The sequence below is a fragment of the Taudactylus pleione genome, unplaced genomic scaffold, assembly GCF_031769625.1.
Source record: "Taudactylus pleione unplaced genomic scaffold, aTauple2 ptg000066l, whole genome shotgun sequence".
Classification (NCBI taxonomy): Eukaryota; Metazoa; Chordata; class Amphibia; order Anura; family Myobatrachidae; genus Taudactylus; species Taudactylus pleione.
Genome location: NW_028284468.1, coordinates 13,869,163 through 13,876,572, shown reverse-complemented (window position 1 = coordinate 13,876,572; position 7,410 = coordinate 13,869,163). Strand labels below are relative to the sequence as shown.

The following is a 7,410-nucleotide window of genomic DNA, read 5'->3' as shown; positions in this document are numbered from 1 at the left end:
AGCATGCGCACGATGGAGGGAGCTCCGTCGTGCGCATGCGCGAGATGCGATGAGCGAAGGACTTTCCTTCGCTCGTTGTGTCAGATCAAAGGGGGCGTGCTGTCGATGTTGATTGACAGCACGCCCCCTTTGGTGGGCATGCCTCCCAGAAGGGGGCATTCCCAAGGGAACGCCTACCGTCAGAATCCGGCCCACTGACATCACTAGTGATGTCAGTGGGAGTGATTTTGGCTCTGTTAGAGCCAAAATCACTCCAGGGCTTGTGGTCAAAAACCCCAACCACAGGCTTCTGGTCGCACTGGCGATGGTCGCGATGGTCAAGACCATCGCGACCATCATCCTGCACGCTCACCACCCACAGCTATACGAGCGTCCAGGAGGACGCTCCATTTTTATGGAGGACGGCCCTCATTCAGAGCGAGCGCTCTGCTCAGAGTGTCCAGCTCTGAATGAGGGCCTTAGTATCCTATTTTGGGAGCTGTCAGCTATTCCTCTATATCAGCTGCTGGTTCAATCTCATGATATTTGTGTAAAGGAAAATGATTTTTCTCATAATTACTGATGAATCTTATGTTTTAAATAAACATTCTATAAATCAGTATAGACCCTCACAATCCCCTCTTTTTATTAAAACATAATATCCCTCCCTTATTGGAGTCATGGCTTTTCATAGTAACTATATTACTTCCATAGTCACCCTAATGATGGTATGCAAGTAGATGCTAGCATCATTCATTACTACATTACCAAGAATCCCGGCTTTCCCTAGAAAGAGGGGTTTCTTCCAATATCAGTGCTACAGAAAACACATTTCTTCTCAGGTGTGATCAATGTAATTCTTTCACATGCTAAACACTTTTCCCACTCAGAGGCACGCTTCTTATGTGTGACAAAGAGTCCCTACTGGTGCAGATGCTTTATTTACCATTTTCCTAAAATTATAAGATAGATAGCAATTCCACCAAATGAGCAAAATTAATACAATGATTATAACGATTACTGGGTGAATGAGACCACTAAACATCCTTTTAACTGAAGGTGAGTTACCTGTGAACACATCCCACCAATGGTGCTGTAAATTGTCTTTTAATTGTGTGGCTACTTCCACCAATTTCTCTGCTTCTACAACTGTCTGCATTTGTGCATGATGGACAGAATAGTTTACTTTCTGCAAGTGGTGAGCAAGTTTTTCTGTATTATTAATGGCATTAATGATACTTTGGAGATTAACTGTATGGTTATGGGGAGGTATCTCAGTCACCTGAAATTCAAACTGTACATCTTCTTGTCTCTTTGCATAGAACACATAAGTAGTGTTCTTCCACCTGAGGTGAGTAACGTTAAATAAGCATCCGGAAAAAGTACTTGGTAAATTATAGAGGGAAGTTGTATTCATATCATATGTGACTAGGCATACAACCTGAGGCTCTAATTCTAAAAACATATCCACCTCTTTATCATGCAATTCCCAGTTGCATACACTGGTTGGGTGTTCTAATTTACAAGGCTCATATAGCTGTGTTTGCTGAGGACATACTAATCCATCATCGGTATGAGTACATAGGGATAAGTCATGTGTCCTATTACTGGTGTCTATGTGTTTACCTCACATCACCTGTTTCTGTGTGACATTATACACATGAACTTCACCCATTAAAAAGTTGTAGGTACATAACATCTTATTACCCTGAATTTGTATTCTTAACAAGGAAGATATATTAAACATCATTATGTATACTTGTTTGTTATCTGTCATTAACTGTGATGGTGCTTTGCCCTTTTGCATATGTTGATGCATGGTTCTGAGAGAACATTCAGTCCAACTAAACAGTTCAGAAACATTTATTGACAGGTAAAGTGTGTTAAACAATGTGCTATTGAACACCTGTAAATATTCATTATCCCAAGATATAGTGGCCTGTAATGGGGTAAATACTGTAGGCATCCATGTAGCTTGCATTGTAATTAATCTTCTCATATCTTCTCCTGCATTACTCATTTTGCTGGCTAAAGTTTCTATATCTATATTTTTAAGTAACCCTATACCTGTACCTGATGCTACTAGCAATGTATCATACCATTCTCTCTTTTGTCTGCTATAGCATTTTGGATCTGGGGGGGAAAGAAATATTAAATCTTAATATAGTGGTTCGTCTTTGGGTACCCACATTTACACAAGTGGAAGGAACTTTAACTAGTGAGTCATTCCTTATAGTGGGCTTGCTATTTAGGTACATCCTTGTCATTATTATGGAATTATTTAGTAATTGCATGGCATTAGTGCAAACTAGCACTACACCTCTTTCTGTAGTTGTTGGGCTTCCTATGGGTATACCAGGGTCCGTATTATTGACACACTGAATACCCTGTGCCCACGTTTTCTTAAATCAATTATAGCCCGTAAACTTATCAGTACAACACTTAATTTTTATTCCACTCATGATAGTAATATTATCATGCTCCCTTGGTGCCCAGTAGAGATGCCTTATATTATATTGTCCCAAACTTTTTATATATATATCAGACTTCCTGACCAAGTTACATTAAATCTGTGTAACTGGTAAGTCTAGTTACCATAGACTACCCAAGAGTACTCCTGGTGTGTGTGCAATACCCTTAGACTAAGTATAGCCAACATTATCACACAAAAAGGATTCATGATGGTGGTTCAGTCTAGACCTTCAACTTCTAGCAATATGAGACATGTATCCACGTGCTCTTTCCTCCAATTTTCACAAAAGTTGGTGTAATCAACAGAACCTGATATGGACCATCAACTCATGACTCCAGAGACTTTCTGACGTGTCTCTTAGTATATAACCAATCACCTGGTTCCAATGAATGTACACCAGGTACTGCCTCTGGGTCTGGAAGGTAGGAGAAAACTAAAGAATGGATGTTATTTACTTGACAACAAAGAGTAGCTACATAGTCTGTTAAATCTGCATGATTGTGCTGCAACTGTCAGGGGAAATAACACCCTGTCTTAGGAGGTCCTAAGAATAGTATCTCATAAGGTGACAACTTATGTTTCTTACTGGGGGTGGTTCTTACTGAATATAAAGCTATGGGCAGACAGTCCACCCATGTCTTGCCTGTCTGTGCCATGATCTTTTGTATCTTTAGTTTGAGGGTACCATTTAGTCTCTCTACACGACCACTGGCCTGAGGCCTATAAGGGGTGTGAAAGGCTTGTTCACTGCCCATATCCTTCATGATATGCTGCATAATTTCTCCTGTAAAGTGTGACCCTCTATCAGACTCTATAGTTTCTGGTATACCATATCTGCAAAGTACTTCACTTATTAATTTCTTGGCTGTTGTTTTTGCAGTGGCTTTAGCAACTGGCCAAGCCTCAGGCCAATTAGAGAAGAGGTCTGTACAAATGAGGGCTTACTCATATGTCCCCAACCTAGGCAACTGAATATAGTTTATCTGCAGTCTCTGAAATGGGTATAATGGCTTTGGTGTATGCCTCTGTGGTACTTTTACTGTCTGTCCTGGATTGTGTTTCCCACACACCTGGCATGATGCTACTTACGGTGTAGCTGCTGCATTAAAGCCTGGTGCTATCCAGTGCTGGAGCAACATGTTTACCATGGCCTCCTTTGAATTATGCACTGGACCGTGGGCCAGCTGGCTCATCAGGGGATACAGAGCCCTTTGGAGCCACCACCTGGTGGCTTTTGCACAATGCATATTAACACATGTGGCTCCCTCTTTTTCCCAGCCTCTCTTTTCGCCTTCTATGGCTTGTTCTTGAAACTTTTGCAATGCCTGTATGTCCAAGGGGTCTTTCTTTGTGTCTGTTTCTATACTATAGAGGGCTGGGATAGGTAACAGGGTAGCTTGCTTAGCCGCAGCATCTGCTTTGGAATTCCCCATGGCCTCAGCTGTTTTCTCCTTGGTGTGTGCTTGCACCTTTAAAATGGCTACTCTACTTGGAAGCTGTAAGACTGCAAAGAACTATCTAATGAGCTCAGCATGCTTAATGGGTTTACCAGCCGATCCCATAAAATCCCTACTCTTCCAAATAGGCCCAAATCATGGGCCACACCCCAGGCATACCTGGAGTCAGTGTAAATGTTTGCTGTTTGATTTTCAGCCATTATACATGACTCAGTGAGTGCCCTCAACTATGCTTACTGTGCTGAGCAGGAAGGTGGGAGTGGTTGCTGAATCAATACCTCATCTATGGTGGTGACTGCATACCCTATTCTTGGGGACCCTTTATGATAATATCTAGAGCCATCTACAAACAATTCCCAGTCTGGATTAGATAAGCAAACATCTGTAAAATTCTCTAGTTCCTTCATTTCCATAAGTTCAAGACAATCATGGTCAGAAAAATTTTGATTTGTATTTTTATCTGACTGTATTTGCAGTACATTATCCCCCACATCATCCTCACTGTTGTATTCCTTATTGCCATTACCTGGTATGTTATCAAGAGGTATATGTATGCCTCCCTCACTATTCCCCTCTTTTTAGACCTGCGTTGGTAGCAATGTAGCAGGATTCAACACTGTGCACCTCTTAATGGTCACATTGGTAGGACTTAGTAGGGCTACCTCATACTTGGTTAGCCTGGCTGAAGAAAGATGCTTAGTTCTCGCCTGGTTAAGTATTTCTTTTACTGAGTGGGGAACCTGTATTATCAATGAGTGGCGCAGCACTAAATCTGCTACCTTGTCTTTAAGCATAGCTGCAGCTGCTACTGCTTGTATACAAGAGGGTGCTCCTTTGATAATACTATCAAGCTGCAATGAATAATATGCCAGCTGCCTTTGTTTACCACCATGTTCCTGCTCTAATATCCATTGAGCATGTTCTTGTGTTTCATGACAGAATAGCATAAAAGGTCTGTCATATCTGGGTAATCCTAGTGCTGGTGCTTGTGTAACTGCAGTTTTTATCTGCATAAAAGCTTCCTTCTCTTCTGATGTTAATGTTACTATTTTGACTTTTGTATCTGTCAATGCATCATAGAGGGGCTACATTATGAGGGATGCATTGGCAATCCATTCCCTTCAATACCCTGTTAGTCCTAGAAATGCTCTGAGTTGCCTGGTGGTAGTGGGCTCTGGCACTTTCTTTATAGCTGATATCTTATCTTGTGTCAAATGTCTTGTACCTTGAGAAATACAATGTCCTAAAAAGGTGACTTGTACTTGAGCTGTTTGAAATTTTTATTTTGACACTCTGCAATTTTGTTCACACAGAAAAATAAGTAATGATTTAGTTTCACTTTGACACTGTCCCTCTGTATCTGCACATAGGAGCAAATCATCCATTAACTGAAACAATTGGGTAGTCTCAAACTGTGGTCTCCACCCTTGCAGTATGATGGACATGGCCTCTGTAAATGCAGATGGAGTGGTTGCCCCTCCTTGGGGTAATCTAGTCCAGAAATACTGTTTGCCCATACTTGTAAAAGCTAAATAGAGCTGACACTCTGATGTAAGAGGTACAGAAAAAAATGCATTAGCTAAGTCTATTACTGTGAAATGAGTTGCTGTTGCTGGTATTTGGTTTAGCAAGGTGTGTGGATTAGGCACTATAGGTACGTCCATCACCAACCATTTGTTTACCTCTCTAAGATCATGCACCATCCGGTATTCCTGTTTACCATCTGTCCCCACCTTGTTTTTCACTGGAAATAAAGGGGTGCTCCATGGGAACCTGCATTCTCTTATAACCCCTGTTTTCTGATATACAGCAATCTGCTGCTGTATGGCCATTTCCTGATCTATGGTCAGTGGGTATTGTTTAATCTTTACTGGCACTACACATGGTTTTAAGGTGAGTGTAACCGGTTGTACATCCAGTAATCCCACATCTGTATTACCTTTAGACCATAAATTTTCAGGGACTCCTGAAAGCTAGTCAGGGATCATCACTTCTATCTGTGTCTGGTGTTGCAGCAAATATATTTCTGCTGCTAGCTGACATTGAAGATCCTGCCCTGTACTTCCTTTCAGTATTACATTACCATCCCTGTACTCAATGGCAGCTTGTAATACACTAAGGATATCTGCTCCTAAAAAATTAACTGGACAGGATGTGGAGGTCAGGAATTTTACAGGGACTTTAATTTCTTCTGACCCCACTGCAACTGTTAGTCCTGTTCCAGGAATTGTCTGATTTGTTACATATTTCTTGGGAACATCTTCTGCCCTTAAAACTGTATGGCTTGCGCCAGTGTCTATTATACAGTTAATTTGTTCCCTCCCAGGTAGTGTCAATTGTATTATTCCCTTGGGACCTGAGGTATTAATAGTGGATTGTGGGGGACCTGACACTGGACAGCCTATTTCCTATGGACTGTGCGCTATTTGAACCCTTACTCCAAATTGCTCCTTTTACTCTGCCCATTCCTTATATTTCTGACAATCCCTTTTCATGTGACCTGCTTTATGACAGAAGAAACATAACCCTTTCCTTTTTGCTTCTTCTGGTGATACTCTCCTATTATCTCTGGTCTGTCTAGGCTTTGGTTCATTATAGGGACCATCCTACATCCTACATCAAATCCTTCACTCTTGGAACCTGACCTCTCACTCTTACTTTCCTCTTTTTTTCTTCTTCCTGATCTTCTACAGCACTTAATACATCCAGTACAGCTGGAAGTGTCATATTTCCTGCTTCTGGTCTCTTTTGATGGGCAGCACAGATGGTGTAATGGTAGCATTACTGCCTCACAGCACTGAGGTCGTGGGTTCAATTCCCATCACGGCCCTAACTGTGTGGAGTTTGTATATTCTCCCTGTGCTTGCATGGGTTTCCTCCAGGTACTCCAGTTTCCTCCCACACTTCAAAAATATACTGGTAGGTTAATTGGCTTCCAACAAAAATTAACCCTAGTGTGTATGTGTGTGGACATGTGATCGGGAATATAGATTGTAAGCTCCACTGGGGCAGGGACTGATGTGAGTGGCCAAATATTCTCTGTAAAGCGCTGCAGAATATGTGTGTGCTATATAAATAACTGGTAATAAATAAAAATAAATAAATAAAATATAGTTCCACTCTCAAATTTTCAAGTAAGCCTCCCAAGAAAGCAGTTGGAATCCTCTATCTAAGTGTGACTGGTGTGTTTGATCATAACAATCCTTCAATGACTGTCCCTCACTGTGCCTGCCTTCAGGCACAGCAGGCATATGCTGCTTTTGCTGCTCACATCACCTCCTTAACCTAGTAACAAAGAGTGCTCCTGACTCAGGAGTTTTTCTGTTATCTGCAGCTGGGACTGCCACTACTCCTGCTTCACCTATTGGCAGAGCTAGTATTTCTGTCAGGCTGCCTGTTCCCACTGTCATCGTACATATTTCCTCCAAATCTGCCCAATTAGCTCCCCAAATAGCTACTAATATCTTCACATATCTGTCTGTGGAGAGCCATTGGATTCTT

The 7,410-nt window shown here is 41.6% G+C and overlaps 1 pseudogene; it reads right to left on the bottom strand.

Moving 5' to 3' along the window:
• Positions 1–880: 880 nt before the first annotated feature.
• On the bottom strand, positions 881–2,246 carry LOC148534457 (uncharacterized; annotated as a pseudogene).
• Positions 2,247–7,410: the final 5,164 nt, after the last annotated feature.